The sequence below is a fragment of the Propithecus coquereli genome, unplaced genomic scaffold (assembly GCF_000956105.1).
Source record: "Propithecus coquereli isolate 6110/MARCELLA unplaced genomic scaffold, Pcoq_1.0 Scaffold266, whole genome shotgun sequence".
Lineage (NCBI taxonomy): Eukaryota > Metazoa > Chordata > Mammalia > Primates > Indriidae > Propithecus > Propithecus coquereli.
This window is the reverse complement of record NW_012148241.1, coordinates 168446-194241: the sequence shown is the minus strand read 5'-3', so window position 1 is coordinate 194241 and position 25796 is coordinate 168446.

The following is a 25796-nucleotide window of genomic DNA, read 5'->3' as shown; positions in this document are numbered from 1 at the left end:
TATTGAAAGAATGGAAAAACAAACACCACATATACTCATTATTAAATTGACTCAACACCCATCCCCATGGGGTTGTATCAACACCCATGTGCACATTTGGTAATAAAACTCAATGGAAACCAAGTAGGTGGGAGTGGGGAGAATGGGACGCGCACATTTACACTTAATGGATATAATGAACGCTTCCTTGAGGATGGGCACACTTATAACTTTTACTCAGACTGCACAAAAGCAAATTATGAAATCACAATGTCTGTACCCCCATAATATTCTAAAATTGAAATAAATAAAGATACGAAGTAAAAGTTATATAACCTTGATAAGTAGTATTTTACAATACTAAATTACAAAATAATTTACATACAAGACAGTAAGACTTTTTTAAAAGGATAATAATTTGATCGGTTTTGGGTTTTTAAAAGATTATTCTCTTGTTATTGTAAAAAATGACTTGGGAAGGAATGCAACGAGTCCTACATGCATGGCAAGATGCAATGGTTCAAGCAAGAGATGATGAAGGCGTTGTGCAGTTCAGACAGGAAGGGAGACAGTCAGAAGAGATGACAGCAATAATGAGTTGTGAATAACAGCGCAGTTTTACTGGGAGTTGGATGAAAAGAAGCCATTAGATGCATCATTGCAAAATTTTCTATGACTACACACAAAGACTTCAGACCATGCTATTGGAGTCACTTTAGCTTGAGGAATCTTAAAAGAGTAAGGTTTTGTGACACGGTGTTGTAATACAGGGCATGACCAGTACCTTAGGCCCTTCACGCTGATTATCAGAAAAATACTACAGACTCGATAGCTTAAGCAACATTTATTGCTCACAGGTCTGTAAGCTGGGAAGTTCAAGATCAAGGTGCTGGTAGACTGTGTGTCTGTAGAGGGCCATCCATCATCCTTATTCACAGATGGAGGCTTCTCTGTGTGTTTTCACATGGCAGAAGAGGTAAGGCATCTCTCTAGGATCTTTTCTATATGGGCACTAACCTTATTCATGAGGGTTCCAGTCTCATCACTCATTCACCTCCCAAAAGCCCTACCTCCTAACACTATCACACTGGAGGAAAATATTTCAACATACAAATTTTGGAGGAACACACACATTCAATCTTTAGCAGCCAGTTTGTAGAAACTTTTTCCCACTTTTTGTATACATGAGGACTATTTTCTGTTTGCTTCTCCAAACGTACTTCTCTCTCTCATCCCCCTATTTGTGACTTAACTTTGTGCCCCGTGAAGGTGATCTTTATCGACATCCTGACCCTCTCTACCAGCTCCAGTTTATATAACACCAGATCTCCATCATTGCCTTACTTGTTTTGTCATGCAGCCCCAGAAAGTGCTAACATTGTTCTGGAGATCATGCAATTAGATCTTTGCTGCTGCTTCAGGCCATGAGTGACTCTGTTTGGATTGTTTGCTTTCCTTCAGATCACTAAAAGGCACATCTACACAGAACCTTAGCTCTGGCTTCACACTCCTTTCCTTGCATCATGCAGTTTCACATTGCTGCTGGGAGGGAGATAGCAGGAAGCCACTCAGTGCTCTTGCATGACACAATCCAGAAGATTAGGAGAGTTGACACTAGCCTGTGGAACCCCCAGACTCTTGAGAGACATCATAGCTTCATACCACTTCTCTGGAATGTTTTGTGAAACCAAGAAATCTGCTTGCTGTGAAGTTGAGGCCACTTTTATAATTTGCTTTTGCTCTCTTTTTTGCTCCATTCTCCTTTCCGTCACTTTTGCTTCCCTGGGACTGCACAGGCTGATAGCACAGGCTCTGTTTTAAAATACACCTGGGTTAAGACACCATCTGGCTTTCAATTGGGGGCAATAGGAGGTATGACAGGAAAAGGTCAGTTCAGAGGAAAGTAAGTTTGGGGTTCTTGTTTCCCTGGCTTTATCCATGCAATTCTTCCTCAGCCTTCTCCTGTAGCTATTCTCTCCGGGTTACAGTATTTGCTCCTTTCCCTGGTCCCTTCAAGCCTAAGGGAGATTATGATTCCAAGGTACTGAACTACCTCTTGCTGCTTTATCTTAACCCTGCCCACACTTTTGAAATTAGTCCCTTTATTACATATCCTCAATTACCCTGTTGATTTGTTCAACATCTTACTTGAAATGGTTTGCAACTGATCCAGAGTACATACCTCATAAGTAAAGTTAGAAACTAGCATGTTTATAATCTTGGAACAGGAACAACAGATAAGGTCTGCCAAGTTTATAGAAGGTACATGCCAAAAAAGGATTTGGCCAATCTGGTACCAGAATTGAGCTACGTCATCTCTGAAATCTTAAAGGTCTAATATTCTGTGATCCCAGCTCAGGGAGGGACACATCTGTTGATGTCAATCATATCTATTGAATGAAATAATAGACAAGAAAATATGGTAGTTTTTCTTTTTTTGAGTTGTTTCAGTAAATGATATAAATCAAGCATAAAAGGTCTTCTGATATACTAAAAACAAAAACACACAAAAAAACCCCACTGAGCTTAGAATCCAAATAGATGAGATAGAGCTGTCACCAAGATAATTATTAACTACATGACGCCGAACAAGTCATTTCCATTCTCTAAGTCTTCGTGTCCTATTATGTAAAACAGGGATTAAAATGCCATGGGACATAGGTCACATGGTTGTTATAAAGATTAAATAAGATAAATATGTGAAAGTACATTAACTTGCTAGAGTATTAGTGATATAAATATGGATGTAAATGTTTGTTGTCTTTAGAAATGGCCTAAAATGCATAAAGGATTGCAACCTAAAAGTATGAAACAAAAAGCATAGCTTAATCTTTTGGAAGAGAATAAACTCTATGCTTATCCACAGTGAATTCACCATATGATGTCAATACATAAATCTTTGCCTAAATAATGCACTTAGACATAATATGTCATATAAGTAGAAAAGATCCATTTTACATTATTTTCAACAAAAAATTTATTTGACTGGAAATCATTTTACAAAGATGTTTTTCTATTCAATATGCCTGAAGTTATTTTTTCTGACACCCTTTAACACCTACCTAGTGTAGTGAAAAAAAATATCACTTTTCCAAAACAAACAAAACATGTGCCATCTAGGAAGCTAGTCGTAAGCATAGATGAAGACTAAAGCAAACCCCATTCCTCAGGTAAGCCTTAGAGCCAATTCTTCTGGCTCCACAGTGATTTGCTTCATTCTGTGGATAACACTGTGCTGCTTTGAACCAGCTATTCATGATTTCAGTGCAGACTCTGAAACTGTAGCATTTGTTACCACAGACATTTGATTCTCTCTTATTTTCTGAGACTGATTCAGAAAGGACATTTATCAACTGTTCTTCGGTTCACATGTTGAAGTTTTGCTGACATCCACTGTAGAATTGAAATCAGATTCAATATCCCATCAATTTTCAGCATAGAAAAGCAAGCACATTTCAGCTATGGCAGTGCATCAGGAGTAAACACATTTAATAATGTCGATTACTGACTGCAACACTTCCATGATCTGCAAAAACATACAGCCTCTTGGAGGTAGAGTCTTCTGTGACTCAGAGAATAAAGCACTTATTATAGAGTATGGTACAAATGGTTTCGGTGGATACTAACTATGCACCTACAGGAATAATATAATTTTTGTGATTGTTTAGAAAATGGGTGCTAAATAAATAATCTAATTCCTCTTGGTAAGATTCTTCAAGAAATCATTGCTTTCCTTTAGAAAATTATATTTAAATATTCCAGAGAGGTAAATCAATTTGATTTTTTTTTTTTTTTTGTGACAGAGTCTCACTGTGTTGCCTGGGGTAGAGTGCTGTGGCATCAGCCTAGCTCACAGCAACCTCAAACTCCTGGGCTCAAGCGATCCTTCTGCCTCAGCCTCCCGGGTAGCTGGGACTACAGACATGCGCCACCATGCCCGGCTAATTTTTTCTATATATTTTTAGTTGTCTGATTAATTTCTTTGTATTTTTAGTAGAGACGGGGTCTCGCTCTTGCTCAGGCTGGTCTTGAACTCCTGAGCTCAAACAATCTGCCCGCCTCGGCCTCCCAGAGTGCTAGGATTACAGGCATGAGCCACCGTGCCCAGCCAATTGGATTTTTTTGAACTTGCAAAAATTCCCACACTGACTTTTGGAAATTTTGGAAATTATATATAAATTCAACATAGTGATAAATAATGTTTTTTGTTGTTGTTGTTCATCATGATAATCACCATACTTTATTAGTTTATTAGTTTATTTATATGTTCTCTCATATTATTATCTTAAAATCGTATGAAGTAGAAATTAGTATACCCATTTTATAGAAGAGGAAAAAACTTCGGAAATGGTAAATAAATTCAAGACCGGTAGCTAGTAAATGAGAGAGACAGATTTTAAACCAATTTCTGATGATTTAAGACTAAGTTCTTTCAACTATGTTCTACTGCTATTTGTTCTATTCAAGAAGCCATTTAGGATTAATTTCTTTAGAATATTGGCTTCTAAGTCTACAAAGATTATTCTTTTCTAGAAGTACAACTTTCTCCACCACTCTCCTTGTGACCTCACAGATAATGCTACTCTATTGAAAAAATTCTTTTTATGATAGATGATAAGTTTTTTTTTTTAAAAAAGTACCTAGTTGCAGTCTTTTGTTGGATCCAAAGTGCTTAGCTAAGGGTCATATTGCCGATGAATATTCCCTCAGACTTATGAAGGCAATAATTGAATGAGAGCTCTAAAACTTAAGAAAGATTAAAAAATAGTTTTCAGGAGAGAGAGAGGATGGGGTTCTGATCATGAAAACATTCACTCAGCCAAAGGAGGTAAGGAAGACAGCCCATTTCTCTTCTCTACAACCCTTCTCCTAATAGGTCTATGGAAAATTGTTCCCATTAACTGAGTAGACCCAGTGGCACTGCACTAGCAGTGACGCTAACCTTAGATTCTCACGGCTAGGGAGTGTGATGGGTCAGTTAAGTACACACAGATTGGGAAGCTGCATACACAGGACTACACCTTGGGGTCCACAGGACTGAAATAGAACTTGATCGGTGAAACTTCAGTTGTTAAAATGATACTATTGATAGCAAATTCTCCAACTACAAATGTCAGAGAGATAAGAAGAGCAACAAAGAATTCTAGCACGAGTCAGAGATGAGAGGTCAGAAGCTGGGCTCCTGGGCTCTTGGAGCCAGTCAAGTTTCATCATGGAAAAAGAACCTCCCCACCTGGTGAGAAAAACTGGGCTGGGAGAAAGGGTGAGTCAGTTCTCTGCCTTGACATGATTGGAGAAGGCTGCATTAACCCACTAGAGCAAATTCCTTGTGGCTAGCCACAGGGAGGGGATTTCTTTTGGAGACCAATAAAGTCAGAATTTCTGCCAGATGAAAGGGGATCTGAGAGCCCTAGCAGAGGATTAGCACAAAGCCAGTGTGCCTGGTGCCCCTGCATTTCCAGAGTAGCTTACTTGTCTTTCTATGGCAGGATGAGGTTTTCAGTTTCCCACAGACTTTCTGTGGTTCACTTCTCTCACCCCCACCCCACCCTGACTCTTTAAACATATCAATTAATTTCATCCTCAAACAATATGATGAGGAAGAGAAAGTTGTCACATACTGTCAAAGCAGTGTTTCAAACCCAGGCATCCCGGCTCCAGAATCCACGAGCTGAAGCATTTTTTTCACACCACCAGATTTTGCCTCTTAGTGCTGGAACAATATTGTATAAAAATACTTTAGCGCAGCAGCCCCCAAACTTTTCGGCATGAGGGACCGGTTTTGTGGAAGACAATTTTTCCACAGACATGGGTGACGGTGGGGGTGGGGAGTGGGAGGGCAGGGATGGTTTCTGGATGATTCAAGTGCATTACATTTATTGTGCACTTTGTTTCTATTCTTATTACATTGTAATATACAATGAAATAATCATAAAACTCAGAATGCAGAACAGTGGAAGCCCTGAGCTTATTTTCCTGCAATTAATGCTGACACTGATCTGACCGGAGGTGGGGCACAGGCAGTGATGCCAGCGATGGGGAGCAGCTGTAAATACAGATGAAGCTTTACTCGCTGGCCAGCTGCTCACCTCCTGCTGTGCCGCCAAGTTCCTAACAGGCCAGGACCAGTACTAGTCTGCAGCCCAGGAGTTGACAACCACAGTTTTAGGGGATAGTACGGGAAAATTTTGATGAAGTTATGCTAATAGAGAAAGGTTTACCTTGTTGCTACTCCATTCTGGAGAATCTAAAGGACTTTAGCTTCCTTGTATGAAGGCCAATAAGGATCTGTCATTATCCTCCCAGGTAGGAGCAAGGACCCTGCCTGAAGGTCTGGAAAGGTAGAAATGACCCAGGGCAAGGCAGGCAGAGAGGCTGGGGGAGAGAAATCCAGGAAGGAAAGAGATGCCTGATAGCCATTTGAAAAGGACCCTAAAGGGACTGAATGTTTCCTGTACAAAGAAGCAAAGAAAGGTTTTGTATTATGTCCTTGACTATTTTTTTTGTTCACAAGTGATTAATAACAAGGTTGATTTCCTTCTATTAATGGACTAGTCCTCAGGCTCTTCCAGACAATTCAGCTATAACTGAGGGGTTACATATATTAATTATGGTAAAGTACTTGTTTATGCATCACACTTCCTCTATAGATTATGAGTTCCTCCAAGTCAAATCCATGCTCATTTCATCCTTGTCTCCTGCCCCCAACGCACTGGCACTGTTAAATGAATGAAAGGACAACTGTTATGTTTGTGCCCAGCTATTCGGCTCGAATCACTAAGATGCTGAATACTTTTGTTAGTAAAGGACTCTATATAGCAATTCCTTAGTGACTGCAATGATTTTATACCCTAGAAAAAGTTAACTATGATCATGTTCGCTATGAGAATTTTGGAAAAATGAAGACTGGGGCCTTTGCCTGTTGGGATGACAACCTCTGAGGTCATTGCAGGGGAGGAAAGATCTCTGCCCTCACCAATCACCGAGTTCATGGCTGAGGCCCCTATAACAAAAGACAGATTAACAAGAGAAAGACTTACAAATATAGTTGATATAATTTTTATGTGACACAGGAAACTTCAGAAATTAAGACCTAAAGGAGACAGGGAAACCTGTGAAATTTTATGCTTAAGTATGATGAAGTGTGAATAGTCAGGCAGAAATGTGATTGGACAAAGAGTGTTTGATCTAATGGTCATAAAGCAGGGGAACTTAGCAAGACCTGTTGGTTCATATTCTTCTCTGTGTCACCACAGCTTCAGACATAAGGATATTCCTTTCCTCCGGGAATAGGGAGGACACCCCTGGAATGAGGGTCTTATGACCTACTTTAGGAGAAGAGGTGAGAGGAGTGTGAGAGTGTCCTTTTTGCTTCTACTGTTTTCTCAAATGCCAAGGTGCCATATTTTGGGGTATTGTGTCCTGAACGCTATCAACATAATCCAGTTCTCATCTCTAATCAGTTCTATGGGAGATTTATAACATACATAGAAACAAAGTTGGACGAAATTTCATTTCAGAATGAATATGAACATTGGTAAGTAGCAGTGGACACAAGGAAAGGCACGAGGCTCAGACACAGAACATTGTATGATTCCTGCACCTAATATGTGCTCAGGGCAACTGAGCAATTGGCCTATTTAGAAGTCAAATAATTAGTATGGTTTTTTTTTTTTTTTAGCTTTTAAAAACAAACTCTATCCCTTGAATATTAAGCACACTGTGATCCCACAAAACATGAACTGCTCTAATGTGTCCTATTTTATTTTTAGAATAATATGCAAATATCGAAGTGAGAAAATAACTTCTATGTGATTTACTTAAAATTCAGAGCTATTAATAGTTTGTGTGTGTATCAAATATTATGAAGATAAAAAGGAAGTTATTCACTTTGAACATTTTCCAAAAGGACCAACTTTTAAAAATGAAAAAAGCTAAAATTATTTAATGTTAGATGCCAGATTTCTTCAATTTAGTTTGTTTTTTGCTCTAATAAGGACAAGGAAAATGAGAGGCCATATAATGTAGTTATTGGGATGATATCATATTTTTCATAGTTGATCAAACAGTCAACATGACAATACTATACTTTATAAAATAATTTTTATTTTTACCTATTAATTTGTGTGTATGGGTGCAGGGAAGGGGATAAATGAGAACAGCAAGAAAGCTGGGTCAAACTGGCTTTCCTTCCACTACAAAGGCATACTTGCTGCGTTTGTTAGCAATCAGAGAGTAAAACACTTGTCTAATTTAATATGTTTTACTCCAAATTAATTATTTAATTAACCGGGGCAAATTGGCCATTATTTTATTTAGAACTATGAGATCAATGAATCCATATTGCACTGCTTAAATGCAAGCCTCTCTGTCAGCTATTTTTCTCCTCCTCTGACCACTTTAGGATTCTGCGCTTCCTCCCATTATCTTCCTTTAGACCTTGTTACTGTACCATTTGGAACTTCCTGATCCACTGACAACAAACTACCTTACACTTTAGTGTTTTCACTTGCATTTCCTTCTCTGCATTGCCTTAAATCCAATATGGTAGATTGGTGGAGTGCTTTAAACTTTGCTGAAAATTAGTGTTTAAATCTCAGCACACCTCTAGTGGTGTTGCTTCTCTCATGGTCAACTTCTGCAAGGGCTTCTTATTCCTGACTGTCCTACATATCAATGGGACATGAGGTTGATTTAGATGGTATTGTCCTTATCTCCAAATAGCAGCTGCAGTCACTACATGCCTAGCGCCATCTTGGAGGACGTCAATACCATGTTCATGATTCTCTAACATCCTAGTCCGTTACCTAGCTTCAAAGACATTTACTAGGCCTGTGATCATCTTGAAAGTATGTACTTCTGGAAAATTAAATATTGATACACCTGAATACCGCATTCAACATTTCTAATTTTTTCATTTTGTTATTTCTATTAAATAGCTTTGCTTATCTCTATATAGCAAAAAATGTCTTGATTTCTCCTTGTTCTCCAAATACATTGGTTTCTTCATCAGTGCACATATATTGGTCCCTTCCTCAATCCCTAGCATGGTGTTTTGCATGTTAAAAGTATTTGATGAATGATATCTTGGTGGTGGTGATGTTGTTATTTTTATTATTATAACTAGTATTCATATGAACCCAGTGGTTTATCATTTTGGCCATTTTCTTATCTCTGATCTTACTCTTATTTTACTGTCTCCATCTGGTAAATTTCAACATGGATTCATCTAACCCATCACTTTTCTGTTTTGCTCATAGTAACCGATTTTCCTCACTAAATTGTTTCTTATCCTTATTTTACCAATGCCCCTAACAACACATGTATCTAACCTCTTTTCTAACCAATTCTAAACTTGTTTCTAGTTCACGTTACGAAAGAAGAGTTAGATGCTAACAGTGAAATACTACTCAACAATTAGAAACAATTAACTAGGTGTTCACATATCAATGTGGATAAATTGTGGAAACATACAGCTGAGTGGAAAAAAAAGGAAAGGTAAGAAAGAAAAGTAGATATATAGTACAATAACAACATTTGTGCTCATTAAAAATACATGAATACAGAATGACACTAAATGTTTTATGAGAAGCTAAGCCTCTGTTATCATATGTACCCGGGTTTGTTGCTGTGCTCTACAACTGGTCTTCCAGTTTCAGCCCTTAGCCCATTATAGCCAGTTTGCTAAAATTCTTTGAAAATTTTTCACAACCCTCAGAGTAAAACTTACAGTGGCCAGCCCAGCACTGCAGGATTGCCTGTTGTCCATGTTTCCTCTCTGGGCTCATCTCTTCCAGCCACAGTGGCCCCTTTACTGTTCTTTGAATAAGCCAGACGCTCTCTTCCTCTGGTCCTATCCCTGGGACGTCTGCCTTCATATAGTTCATGGTTTGCTCCCACTGCTCATGTATTCACCAAATATTTATTCAAAACCGACTTTGAATACAGTTTTCTAAGTACTGTGGGGAAGGAGTGGGTGGTCAGTGAACATACCTGTGACTAAAACAGAAGAGAAAAAAATTCTGCCCCTGAGGAGCTTACCTTCTAGTATAGGGTGGGGGAAGAGACATAAACAAAATGAGAAATATGTACAGCATGTTAGAAAGTGATATATTTTATGGAGTAAAATTAGGAAGGGAAAAAAGATAGATTCTGTAGATACTGGTGGGTAGAGGATATTTTAACATTTTAAATACATGTTCAGGAAAGGTCCTGCTGCGAAAGTGGCAGTTAAGTACAGGATAGAAAGAGATAAGGAGGTGAGCTGTTTGGAAATCTAGGGAAATTGGATTCTAGCTGAAGGAGAAGTAAGTGCAGAGAACTCCAGGCTGAGAGGTGATGGCCTGCTCTAAGTACAGGCTGGAGAGTCGGGGGACTAGGAGATGCGGTTACGGCGGTGAGGGGAACAGGTGTGCAGGACTTGCTTTCTGCTCTGGGTGACAGGGGAAACTCCTTGAAGCCTTAGGGCAGAGAATAGACATCTCTGTCTTCAGCTACTTGTTCAAATGTGACTTTCTCAGTGAGACTCCCTGATTACTCCGTTCATAATTCCAACCTCACCTTTCCTGACCTTTTTCCATTCTTATTCCCTGATTTCTTTTTTCTTCATAGCACTTATGAGCACATAAGCTACATACATTACTTATTTATTTCATTATAATTTTTTCTCTTGCTTCCTCTTCTCATATTAGAATCGAAAATCCTCAAGGGCAGGACCATTTTTTTTTTCTATTTTGTTCGCTGACATATTCCTTAACCCCATCTTTAAATGAAAAGTGTTGAGAACAATGTACTGTTGGATAGGTACATAGCACACATAAAAGATAATTATATAAGAGCCAATAGGGACAGGGTAAGTAAATGAAAATGGAATTGGGGATGAAATTAATGAATAACTTTTAAAAAAGGAGAGAGAGAGAGAGAGAGAAAACTTAAAACTATTTCGATAGGGTGGCACGAAATGTTGACGAAATTTGCTCAACTCTTGGAAGACAGATAAAAATACACATATATGTGTCTACATAGAGAGAAGTTCTCAGATGAAAAAAATTTTGAAGTACTGATCCTCTGCTATAAACTTTATTGCCTCCGTGTCCATTTTCCCCTTCACCCCACCCTCATTTTAAACACAGAAGCCTCTCTGTTAGGTAAAATGAATCCTTTTACATTTGCTCAGGGTTATACTTCCTTCATCCTTTTTAGGGACATTGCTTCATAGTCTGTGCCCTCCCTTTCCAGATATTTTTGTACTCCGCAGAGCCTTTTTCTTCACTACATTGACAGGTCTGTCTTTTCTGTCTTAAAAAATGAAAAATGAAAGTAGGAAAATAAGCTAAGTTTTGACCCTGTATACCCTTCCAAATGGTGTTCTATTTCTCTCAGGGCAAAGCTTTGAGAAGAAATGGCCTAAACTTTCTGTTTTTACTTGGTGATTTCCAGTTCTCATAATCATTTTTCAATTGGTTCCTGCCCTTACTATATACCTAACACTCTTCAGTAAAGATTGTCATTTATTTGCTAAGATTTTGGTCATTTAAAAGACACTCAGTTACATGTAATATGTGTCATCACTCTACTAGACATTGAGGATGCAAATTTGGCAGAATTTGGTGTTTTTTTCACCAATCTATCACAAACACCATCTTAGGCATAAAATTTACCCTCCTCTTTCTGAGTGTATATCATCATAAAATAAAAGATGCAGGCCTTTAAATAGGAACTCAGAGAAAGAAGGAAAAATGCCTTTCTCTGTATAAAAACCTAGTATTTAGGCTTTGGAAAGATTGTTCCCTACAATGTAAATAACGGATTGTTGATATTTGATCCTGAAGCTGAAACAATAATTCTTTCCCTCAATATTTTCTTTACTCTCAGAGATCTAAAACTTCTCAACACTATTTTAAGAAAATTTAGGCCAAGGGGAAAGCTTAGCAACCAAAAATGAAGTTTGACAAAAACAGGAAGGAATGTAGGGCAGGAATCAGGGAACAAAATTATTTAAGGGACTCAGAACACGTGGGAAAGGGGTGAATAAAAAAAGGAGTTACAGTAAGAAAAAATTCCCAAGTGTACAGGGTGTTGAGAATAAGAAACAATAAAGTTCTGGCACATTCAGGAAAAAAATTGGTGGGGTGGGGTGAGGTGTGTGGTGCTTATAAGGCTTTTCCCATCCCCCAGTCAAGATGGGGTCTGGACCAGAAGTAAAGAACTCCGCACATCCATCTGAATCTGGGTGCTTGATTCATTGGTTAACAGAGACGGGGGACTTGATTCTGTAAAGGACTGTATTTGTGGCTTCTTCTTTTGTTAATGGCTTTATATAATGAATAAGACACTGCCTAAGCCCTGAAGGAACTATAGCGTATTGCAGAGGGACACTTTAACTAAGCAGCTGTAACTAAATAAGACAATTGCTCTAATGATCTGTGTGCCAAGTGCAGCAAAGGAAAAAGAAGCACCTAAAGCCTAGGGGTGTCAAGTTTAGCATCACAGAGAATATAGCATTTGAGCTAAGAGTTTTAAAATGTAACAAGTTGGCTATACTCCCAAGAGAAGAGGATCCCAGGCAGTGTGTACAATGCATACAAAACAAAGTATGCTTAAACACAAGAATTAAATATATCCTTATTGACAGGACGTGGTGGCTCACGTTTGTAATCCTAGCACTCTTGGAGGCCAAGGAGGGAGGATAGTTTGAGCTCAGGAGTTGGAGACCAACCTGAGCAAGAGCGAGACACCGTCTCTACTAAAAATAGAAAGAAATTGGCTGGACAAGTAAAAATATATAGAAAAAATTATCCGGGCATGGTGGCGCCTGCCTGTATTCCCAGCTACTCAGGAGGCTGAGGCAGAAGGATCGCTTGAGACCAGGAGTTTGAGGTTGCTGTGAGCTAGGCTAACGCGACGGCACTCTAGCCCGGGCAACAGAGCGAGACTCTGTCTCAACAAAAAAAAAACCTGCAAGTTGTAAAATAGTATTTATAACATGATATTATATTTTCTATTGTTAAAATAATGTTGTTACATTTCTTTGTGCCCATATGTACACTTCATTTAGCTCTTGGTTATTAGCCATTATTGAGAACATTGGAAACCAAGAAGGGGGGATGTTGGGAGGGGGGTGAGGGATCAAAACTTACCTATCAGATATTATGAACACTATTCTGGTGATGGGCACACGGAAAGCCCTGACTTAAGCATTATACAAGCTACACATGTAACAAATATTTGTAACCCCTTTAATATTTTGAAATTAAAACAATATTATTATAACATTATATAATATATAACATAAGCATAATGCATAAAATATTATAAAGTGTGCACAAACAGGCTAGAAAGACACACTTCAAAAAGCTAGCAGTGCTCACCTGTAGGAGTCAACTCTAGTTAATTATTATTTTCCGTTTTTGGTTTATCTGTATTTTGTAGATTTCCCACATCAACAACTTTTACATTAACAGTAAAAGGAAAAAAAATAAATGTAAAATTATTGTCCCCCACACATGCTTGGGTGGAATTAATAAATCAACATTCAGCTCCAATACTCTATCTCTTCTGGGTTTGTTATGTATAAATACGTCTTTGAATCAGATCACTACTTAAGAATTGATAAAACCTGTTCTTTAGGTATGATCGACTATTTTCTAAACCATCTACTAATGATGAATAAACTGAAGCACCTGCACTTCACAGAAGGCAATGACAGCCAGAAGAAGCAATTTTCAAATTCTATTTTTTGAGGTTCAGTTTCACCTGTCTTAGAAACCACACGTGCTCACTGTGTGCTATAAGGTTTTGCCTTTTAAGGAGTTGGGTTTGAAGATTACTGAACTGTAATTTTTTAAAAGGATTTTTGCTATGCCTAAAATTGCCTCCCATTTTTTTACAGCACTATTTTTAAGCTGTTCAAATCTGTGATCGAGTATACCTTCATGTATGTTTTATTTCCATAGCTGTTTCCTTTATTAATGGATATTACGCTTTTTTTTCCATTTTATCTTAAGCTTCTGTTAAGGACGCAGCTGTGTGATCCATTGTCCCTAGGAATGACTTCAAATTTTCTCATTACTGCGAGACATTAAGTTGCCAAGATATGATTTACTTTAGTAAGTGCCTTTTATGTCATCTACATTGGAGAATTTTTGTGACTGTTATTTAAATTTCATTTTCCTGGCAATCCGTCTCAGCGTTCAAAAACAAAGGAGAGACTCTATGTTGGAGATACCTAAAACATTAGATAACCGCCACTGCCTCAATAGGCAGATACCACCTCGACAGACCACACACCACATGAAACCAGAGCAGCCACCTAGAAAAGCGGGGACAAGGGAACTCCTTGGCAGCGCCTTTCCAAGTGTGTTCCTATCAGCTGCACACATTTCTGAATATGTGGAAGCAAAGAGAAGACCACAGAAGTGGAAAATTGGAAGACAGAAAAAATCCCCTCAGGCAAAGATTTAAAGTTAATTTTAAAGAATGTTTCAGTGGAGAATGCTTGCTGGAGTTCGATAAAGGTAAAAAGTACAATGGAAGGCTTCTGTTCCCATGCCGGGCACTGTGTTGAATTGGCTGATAAGAAATTGTGTATACAAATTTAAAGCAACCATGAAGGATTCAGTCGTGCTGAGGACTTGCTAAGCAAGGCTCAGAAAATTGTCACTGTTATCTCTCTGAGAGAGTCATGTTTTACATGTTTGTACCCAGTATAATATTTGGAGTTAAATAATGTGGTAGACAGAAATGATCTCATTTAAATCGTTGCTCCATGGGGTGGCAAAATATTCAAATATTTTTGTATAATGCATTAAGAAACAGTGAATCATTTAAAATAATGGGTTAAAACAAATGTTTCAGGGAAGCAAAATAATAACACATTTTGTATGTAAGTATTAGTTTAAAAGTTACTAGAATAATTTAATAGTCATATTTTATTGGATGGTAATGTCTAAGGCCATTATTTTTATTCCTTTGATTTATTGTGTGCACTTACTTTTAAGGCCTCCAGGCACATGTAAAATGCAAACTCCTAAATGATTTAAACAATGGCATAACTAACAATGGCACTTAAGAATTGTGTTAGCACTACAACATCACTGTTAGTCATATCAGCAAACCTTAGGTATATTATCTCAGAAATTATGCTACTGAATTATTCCCATCCTTGACATCATATGTATTCCTGTTCAATAGCATTAACCTAAAAACCATTTTTGTAAAGAATAAAAATTTTAATTTGTGTTTTCCAGAAAGATTTCTAAAAATAATTTTATAGCTGGTCTGTTATTTTTTTACTTTAATGACATCATCCTCAGAAATTGCCTTTGTTTGAAAACAAGTAAACAAATAAAGTCAAGGTAGCATGTGCTACATTATGCAGTTTACACATCCACAATATTATGAAGTAGGACTATTGTATCTGTTTTTTACAGAGAAAGAAAATCAAGGCACAAAGAGGTTTAATAATTTTTTCCAGTATCAAATTGTTAATAGCATAGCAAGGCTCAAATCCAAGCTATCTTGGCTTAGTTTTGAAACAAAAAAGAAATGCTTTTCTTTTCATCATTGATTATTTCAGGTTTACTAAATGTGTTTTGTTTTTATTTTTTACAGAAAATAATAATAAACATAAAGTCTTCATTGGTGTTGCCCATGGCATCAACTGTAAACTGCAAAACACTGAAATATGTGGAAACATTTGTTTTAAACCAAATGTTTCAATTTTTTCTTAGTGTTTTTCTTTTTTTTCTGCTGGGACCAGTTGATGGTTGGGCAAAAGAGACCAATAGAACAACAGCAACAAAAAAAATGAAGCAGAAAATCAGGGAAAATTCCTGAAGCAGGCAATGGAGGAAATTTAGGCAACTAAGATATCCTGTGGTTAAAATAGGCAGATGTCCTGGCAGTTGACATGATTTGGCAGCAGATTCTCGTAAAGCCGTTAGCATGAAAAAGATCTCTTCACAACGATTGCAACCCCAGCCAAATGGTATTTAGAGGTTTGTGTCTGGTCTTTAGAAATGATACAGAACAATGCAATCGAATAGGAAATTATTAATAAAACATATGAGATATTGGGATCCATTGAATACAGTAAAACCATAAGATGTGTAGCATGGACCTCTTTGGAGCAGGAACAAGATGCGAAAGTAAAAAAATAATCAATCCTGCTCATGATAAGACTGAAACGTTCCTAAAGGAACATCAATCAACAGTTTTCCAATGGATCAGGGACAAGGCGAACAGAAAACTGTATTTCTAACATAATCAGACACAAGGCCATTGCTACAGAATTACTAATAATTATTTCTTCACAGTGATTGCTGTTTTCTTACTAATGACATACCCGGCGCTGTTTCATTTCTTCCACCTCTTAAACAAAGATTGCTGAAGTACCCAATTGTAGAACTCTTCCACTCTTGAACGCATCTATCTCAAAAAGCAGCTCCCACTTCTGTGTTCCTCTCAGAATCAGCCTATAAGAGATCAAACCCTATAAGAGATCCTCTTTGCACCCCCATGTCTTTTTCCAAGTTGCCCACACAGTAGCTCTGTATGTGCTATCCCTTGTTTCAGGAAACTCACAAGCCCTCATTTGTTGTGTTCATGGTTCTCTTTGGTCAGTGGACTTTAACAGAGAAAAGAGACTGGTTCTTAACTTGAACATAGTTGGACAAATAAGGTTTCCTTCTGCTACAAAACTGGCATGTGGTAAATCTGACTAGAGTCAGACTTTGGTCCACAACCTTGAGAAGAGCTAATTCATGGAGTTAAGTGGTCCTAGCTACAATGTTCAGAAAGATCCATGGCTAGGAAGTGAAGAAGATAACCATAGACAAAAATTAACAGTTTCCATAGTTTCCTACTGTATTATTTTTTTACACTGCAATTACAGAGACTTGAGATTAAGGTGGTCTTTCAGGTAGTACAATATGGGAATCAGACGTTTATTATATTTGTTTGAATATTTAATCTCAAAGTCAATTTTGTGATATATATTTCAAAAGACTTAAAACTTTTCTATATTAATGGATTTTTAAATTTGTCTTTGTTTTTTGAACTTCTGTAAAATAAATTTCAGTGTTTATAATCATTATCTGAAAAAAATGTATCCTTGACTGATGCATTTGTATTTGGTATAAATTTCCTCAACTTGGCTTCCATGTACTGTTCAATGATGTTATGAAGACAGTATGAGCAGAAGAGATGCATTGCTTTACCCCAAGAATTTCATTTTAAAACACATATATTCTATAACATTTTAAACCGAGACCACGAAGTCTAATCTTGAAGAGTTTTCAAATTCTACTCCCTTTTTGTCTACCAAAAAAAAGTGAAAAGAAAAACAGTACCTAAACCTCTTTATAAATTCCTGACTGTGCAGTAAAGGTACAGCTGTTAGCTATTCATCACCTAAACGTTGCTTTGTTTCTATTGATGGATCATTTTAATAACTACGATTCTCCAGTTGATATAAAATATTCCACATTTCTGTGTGCAAGCAATTTATTATTTAGCTGCCTAAAACAGGAAGTTTTATTTTCTGCACTTCTTGGTAATTCTTCTGCCTTGCAGTACATTTTTTTTTCTTTGAAAAGTGCACTTGAATAACAATGATTGCCTTTTCAAAAAAACTTTAGTCTGCTAGTTTGGCCTGACTTGATAGACAACATAAAACTATTCAAATAGAAAATAGTGTCTTGTGACCTACTACGTTCGAGTTCTATTTCGTATGTTGGTTGGCTGAAATATTGTTCTCTTCTGTTTATAGAATATAGTTTATAGAATGTTTAAACTAAGTAATTTTTTTAAAAGGTGGAAAAACCAACACACGTAAATCAGGGACAATGCCCAGTGTCATCTGTATAGGATAGAAAGAAAGACTAATGTGTGCCTTAGATTCTGCCTAAGATTTTCCAGTTGCCTCTTCTCACTCTCAAACATGCTATCCCTCCTGCTTAACAAAAGGTGACAAATAGTGCTAATTCTTTTTATCATGGTTTGTCTAAGAATCAATACTGCAATGACATTATTTTTAACAGTAAAGCATCTCTTCCATATTGTACTCTAAGTTAATGAAGTGACAAGATCTAGAGAAAATACATTCCAGTTTCACCTGTGACAACAAATAAGACTTGGGTTGTCAACTTGTTCACTTTATGTATTGAACTCTGAAGCTGAAAAATACTTACGCATGAAATAAGAAATCACGAGGTTTTACCAAGATGTGCTCCAACATGTCACTTTCATGCTATTAATCAGCTGAGTGGAAACTGATTTGAGAACAACCTGATAAAGTTTATATCTTTAGTCTGAGGGAAAAATAAATGATAGCTCAAAAGACTGTTTTCAGTGCCCTTGATGATTTTGTTCTTCATTGCATTTCCATATTTCTTGCTAAATCTGTTTTGCTAAAGTCTACAGTATACCAAGAATGAGAGCCAGTGGAGTGGAAGTCAGTCAGCTTTGAAGTTAAGTGGCCAGACTGCCTCCCTTGGAAAAAATATCTCCTTATGAAAGAGCGGAATTCCTTTATAATAGTCCTGGTGAACTTCTAAGAGATTACGTAAGTGTCAGACTCAGTTTAGAATGTACTTAGGATGCCATTTTGAAGGAGGAGAATACCATGTTTGTTCAAGTAAGCCTTAAAAGATAATACTCAAGTTTACTTTCCTTTTCCCTGCGGCAGGTAAGGTAGGACGAAATAAGGGACACAGAAAATCTATAATCAGCATTAGCAAGAGGATCATGACCATAAATTTTTGCAACTTAAGAAAGAATTTTGGGAACAAATATGTCTGGCTTTACCAACTCTAGGTTCAATATAAAATTATGTGCCTTTTAATATCAAAAACTATGACTTTGAAACTGTATTCTATGAATTGAGGGAATCTTATTCTACTGAGATATTCTCCAAAGCCCAGCAGAATTAGTTTTGAGTGAATCAATCCTGGGCTGTCATTGCAAAGTCTAGTCTGGAGTCCAATGCCACATTAGCCTATATTGTCAAGACATGGGCAGACTAAGTGGTTTGGATCAATGTTTGTTGATCATGTGTCCATACTCCATCATAGCTCCTCAGGGTGCAAGGTCAGGAGAAATTGAAAATCAACTACATATTTTTCTGGTCCTTTGCTATTTTTTCAATGTGCATTGTGGGTCCCCTCCATTCAAAGAGACGGTCATTTGATGAACAAGGTAAGCCAATAGTGCAGAGAGAACTTGTTGAAATCTTTATTATTTCTCCCAAATAATCTATAGCAAAAGTCATTAACATTCCAATTTACTTATTTATTTCAAGAAAAAAATTACACTATTTACACTATTATTGTCAGCTATAGATAAATTCAAATTTATATAACCATATACAACCCATAAATATCTCCATTCCAATTTAGAAAACTTGGGAGTTCTCTCCCTGAACAATAAGTTGATAGCATCTTGTATGTATGCAACCAAAGTGCCCTTTCTGGTACTCTTCCCAAAGTAGAGGAAGATTAGTTGCAAAGGTAATTATACTTTCTGGAAATCCATATTGCCAGGCAAGTCAAAGAAACAGCTCCACTGTTAAAAATTAAAGCAAACAAAAAAATAATGTACATTCAAACAAACCAATCCCTACATTCATTTTTACTGGGTACCTACCTCTATAATATATGCCTGTCATTTAGTTTAATGCTTTATATATGGCATCCAGGTTATCATGATGGGGACTCTCCAGAAGTACGTTGACCCCTGGCTGATATAATTTGGATCTGGAATTTAAAAAAGGCGTATTTTTGAATTATTTAATTAATATATTCTGCTCATGAAACATCCTCACTGTTTTTGTTTTTTATCATTTAGTTGGAAAAATAGCTCCTTGATTATGGATGTTATTCAGCACAAATATCAAATGTTAATTAAACAAATTCTAGCTGTTTAAGATGCTGTATGATGGGTATTTAAAACACATATTTTAAATGTATTTAATTCTAAATGTCCAGTTCTGATTAAATTTTTCTCTCTCTAAACAGTTATTTAAATGGGAACCACGGTCCTACCTTAACATCAAGACTTGGAAAACGAGAACAGCGGGGTGTCATTTTTAGTTGCTTTATGTGCAATTAGGAAACAGTCATCATAGCTCTATTCCCTTTTTTGCTCTGAGGACAGTGTTTAGCATATTTTAATAGAATTCCAGTAAATATTTCTAATTTTTGGTCCTCTGAGGGATAAGGAAATGGTCTTGAGATTTTTATTCTTGCTATTCAACACACTTCTATATAGTAAACAACTCTCAAAATTTCTCCCTTACTTAGAATGCAGATGGAGCAGGAAATTCATAAACTGGGAAAAAACAATTTTGCATCATGCATGAATAGAGACTTTCTAAGCTTAGTGGGATATACTGTGGTCATTAAAGTGGCCTGCCAGGTGAGACAAGAATGTTGCTAGGCTTAGGCTATTTAGTTGTAAAGACAGAACAACTGGGAACTGTTGTGTATGTAAATGCTCATCCTTTATCTGTTTTGAAGGATTTTGGACAAGGATGAGCCATAATTCCTAACGTTGCTAGACCACCTTGGGGAAGGATAATTAATGCTAGTTGCTATGGCAAATAACCTCCAAACCTCAACAGCTTAATAAACACACACACAAACATACACATACACACAATTTATTTCACTCTCACGCTTACATCACAGTCTGATATAGTTTGGGTGTCTCTCCCGAGCAAGGTTTTCCTCCAAGGTTGTGCCTAAGGGCTCCTGGCTCTTTTCATCATGTGACTCTGCCATGTCTGAGCCATTTGCAATCACCCTCAGGGCAAAGGGTAAAGAGAGCTCTAGTTGAATGTCTCTGGGAGATTTTAGCATACAAGACAGGAAGAAGAAAATATCACTTCCATTCGCATTTCATTGGCCAAAATTTATCACATAAATCTCCAAGTTAAAAGAGGCCAGGAAATGTTCTTTCTGCATCTCAATAACAGAAAAAAAAAACAGGAGAGTATCTAACTAGGATCTCTTGATAATAGCCAGTTTCTGCTACATTTTTGTGAAGTTTGTGAAACTCATATTAGCCAACTTGGGATGAGCAGAAAGCCTGATGTGATCACTGCCCTCATCATAAATCCTGCACGACTCATTTTAAAGACTTAAAGATACGTGGAGTTTCAGCAAGTATAGGCCATTTATTGAAGCTACACCTAGACTGTCAAACTTCTCACTGCTTTGACCTGAGCCAGGTCATGCTAGGTATCTGTTTAGTAAAGAGCAACCTGAGGTAGCAAAATTTTGTGTGAAGGGACTTGCTGGCTCTCGCTTGGGACTGTGGTCTTTCTAAGAACAATTACAGAACTTGTGACTATTCTCCAGCACTAAGAAGTAACTCCTTGAGAGAGTATGTTGTCTATGACATGGTTGCTCAACTTACTTCAGAAATGAAATGAGACTACTTAGTTTTTTTTTGTAACTCTGGATCTCTTTGGTTTTCATCTCTGTCATCTAAATTATCTCCATTGTTAATGAAACTAAAGAGGAATTTTAACAAATTATATACCCTGAGATAGACCGTTAGCTCCTAGATATAATTTAAAAATTGTCCAAGCAAAGCCTGATCTTGTGCTGCTCTTTTCTCCAAAGAAGAAGCATGTTAACCTTATTTCCTGGGTAGTTAAGAAATAGAAATTTTCTTCCCTCACTTTTGCTCTTCTCCAAAACTACTCACTTTAAGCCCAATGACATATAGAGGTGGATGTTCCAGGATTTCTCCCCTACAGAATCTCAAGGGCAGGACCTTTCATGTTCTGTACATCCCTTGTTCTTTCCCGAACTGATCTAGGTCAAATGCAAATAATCCTCTCTTATAGAACAGGGTTACATCCGTCACCCGCTGTGCTTGACCTAATTGTAATCTCAGAGCATTGGCCTAGGGCCTGTTACACACTGAATTGTTGTGCCCCCCAAAATTAATATGTTGAAACCTAAATACCCAATGTGATAGTATTAGAAGATGGGACTTTTGGGAGGTGATCAGATCATGAGGGTGGAGCCTTCAGGAATGGGATTAGTGTCCTTATAAAACGTTCCCCAGAGAGCTCCTGTGTTCTCTTTCTACCATGCTAAGATACAATTTGTCAGTCTGCAACCCAGATAAGAATTCTCACTAAAACTTGACCATGCTGGCACCCTGATCATGGGTTTTTGTCCTCCAGAAATGTGAGAAATAAATTTTTGTTGTTTATAAGCCACCCACTCCATTGTACTTTTTAATAGCAACACCAACTAAGGCCTCAAAGTAGTCACCAGTGAACTGATGCCTGCTTGGGTTCTCTCACCAGTTCTCTCCATGGATCTTCTCTCTTTCTGTAGAAGTCATGTAACTTTCTTCCAAAACTCTGTTAAAGGTGTGGTCTTACATGCTCCTTCATAATACTTGTCTTCCTCTGGCATTTCCTAAGAGATATCTCTTGAGAACTACCCATGGTAAATTCACATAACATAAAGTTGTATCTTTATAATAGTGTTCTTATTCTGTGGTTTGGGGATCAAGTTCAGTTCCCTCTGTCTCTTCCTCTGAGAGGGTATTGTCACAAATAGCACTTTATAAATATTTATTAAATAAATACATGCCAAATACTAGGCATATTTTTTGTAACTTATATTAATACTAATTGTCATAGTAGTGTATTTCCAGATTTAATTCTAGGGCACAATTTGATGAAAGTATAGCCAAATAGCGTGTCACATATAATAATGTCAGACAGTCACAAATCGTGACACCTCTAGCAAATGGAAATAGTTTTATTATATGCAAAAAAATTGTAGAAAATTTAATTATGACTTTTCCTTAAGAAAAGACAGTGAATACTCTAACCCAAATAGCAAGTTTCACAAATGCAGCAAAGATATAACCTGTCCTGTTTGTTCCTGGGCTTAGTCTGTCGATAGGGAAGCCTTACTCCTAGTCTTTCAGAAGATAACTGGGTATCATTTTCTTGGCCTTCCTGCCAAGAAAAAAAAAAGTAAAAAAGAAAACTAAAATAAAATAAAAATAAATAAATAAATATGAAAGATACTGTGTAGATACCTCTATGCTCAAGAGAAGGTATTCCTTTTTTGACCCTATTCTTTGCCCACTCCCAACATTGTTTCTTGGACTTTCATCTCTTTTATTCATACTCCCCACCAAGTTTCTGCTTCCCTTAGTTCCTGGCCTCTGGCTTGGATTATCAGGCATTTTCTGTTTCATTCGTATCTGCTTATCAAGGGGGGCAGGAGTAGAAAGAAATGGAGGAAGATGCTCATGGATGTTGGGAATATCTAACAAAGAATCTACTCTATGCCAGAAGGAGTTTAATCTTTGAAGTATAAAATGACTACTGATTTCCTAGGTCAGTCATTTTTTACTTCAAGACTAAGCTTCTTCTGGCATAGAGTAGTTATTTTGTTAGACCAAAAGAGTATATGTCTCTTCTTCAACTTTTGAGTTACATTACAGAAGCTCCATTCCTATTACTTTAGCTTAAGAAGAAGCTAAGAGAAAAACAGGTGCAAGGAAGAACAGAAATCTATCATGACTTCATGTTCTGTGCCTATTTTAATTGACTTAGTTTAATTTGAAGCAATGGGCTCCATATACTCATGAAGAAATCTTATGGGGGTGGGTAAGAGAAACATAGAATATAAACTTGGAGAAGAAAAAATGTAATCGAGATATCTTAGAAGACTGAGAATTTCTTGGTCCCAGATATTATCTTTGACTAAGATTATTGAAGCTGAAATCAAAAGTTCCAGAGGAAAATCAATAAATATAGGTCCATTTTATCAAATAAGGTAAAAAATTAAGCATTGAGATGTGTTATTTAATATTTTATGTAATCAGAAAAAGATATTTTTCTTGGCTGAAAATTTTGAAGCTACTGTTTCCTCCTGGGAATGGCAACCTATGTAGTACATAAAAGAACAATTTCCCAGAAGTTCCCATAAAATCATTTTTCATTACAATTATTTTGACTGAATTAGATTATCTATTTTGATTTTCCTCTAGGGTAGTAACATTACTAACTTGAGTTGTTCATTTATTTTGGCAAATATTTTATTTTTGTTGAATTATTTCCCAGTTATTTTGCTATTCATTAATGTCCTCATCATTGGGTAAGGACAGGAGGGCAGTATGGTAAAAAGAGGTTTAGCTTAAATGAATTAAGTTTGTATTATAAGCAAGCATAGTGTATGATTTTTTTTTTTTAAAAGAAGTAAGCTCAGGGATCAAAAATAGTAACAAATTATCTGTGTTTTTTACCTGCTTATATTATGTCTTCCTTAAATTATTATATATACTATACCTTGTATTATATTTCATGAGTATGTTGAAATACATTGAGATATGCCCTGGCCTGCTACTTATGATTATAAAATATTCCTAATATTGGAAAGTTTATGGAAACTCCACTTAGGATGGTTTTATTTAGTGAGCCATCTGCATGTGTAGTCAAAGCTCTTGATATAATTACTTTAAATGCTGTAATATTATAATTAGTGAAAAAGAATATTTTATGTATTCACTTTTGAAGATTTCATTCTATGGGTAATATTTGTGGACTAGAAGTCAACGTAACACAAGGAGCAAGCACAGAATAAGTGGTAAGCATTTGAAGAAGTGCTTTACTGCTACTTCAAATATAGCATTTCCAAAAAGGATCTAGTTCTGTTTCCCCAAATTCTCACTTTTGATACTGCAGCACTACCAGGTGTCTCAATTTGGCTCACAGTATTATTCTTCTATTGTGGAACCATTGCTCCATTCATGCTATTATCTCAAGAGTCATCAACCACCTCCTCCTTTCTTTCACCTTTTCCCCTCACACATGCAATCACCAAGTGATGTCAATTTATCAATTATATCTCCAAAATCACATTGTGCTTTTTTTTCCCCTTTTTCTCCCCTGTTCTAGTTCAAGCTCATAATTTATTTATGTCTTGTCAAAACTACCCTAATATATTTCTTCTTACTACCTCTAGTCCTATCCTTTTTTTCATTGACAGACACAACAGACTAGTATCAGAGTGAACATCCTATCGCAGAGATACAATGGCACCAGTCCTCTTCTAGAAAAATCTTGAGTGGTGACTCATTGCATTAATCAGGGCTCTTGACTGCAAGCTCAGAAACCAATCCTACTTCTTTAGCAATGAGCACTGGATGTAATGACAGTCTTAATGGGAGTCTGGAGAGCTAGATTTGAAAAATGCATGGTAGAAAAGGTCAGCTGGGAAGGCTTTCCTGGAAACACAATAACTATTTTAGCAGGAATGGTCTGGCTAGGATGCTGCTATTGCTGCTGCAGGGCACCATTAGCACTAGACAAGAGAGGAATCTTCCTTTTTGGCTTCTGTAGTGTGAAAAGATGTACACTGGACAGCCACTCCAATAAAGGGCAAACAACAGCAACCACAATTACTGCTACTACACATTTCAATTAATTGCATGAACAAGGCTGAAACTTATTAGCATTTCACTCAAATTTCTTTCCAAACTGACTATAAACTACATTTCCAAAATAATAGTTGCTTTCTGAGGTGTCCCCTTCCAACATATCAGCTATGCATTCTCATCCTGGGCAACTAATTATTCTCTCAAACTGCTGCAGACCTTTCACACCTTTCACACTTTGTGCACATGCTGTTCCTTCAATTCAGGGTTTCTTGACTGTGACACTATCAACATTATAGGCTGGATCATTCTTTGTTGTAGGGGAGGGGACTGGGCTTTGCGTTATGGAAGTTTCAACAGCATTCCTGGCCTGTACCTACTAGACGCCAATAGTATCT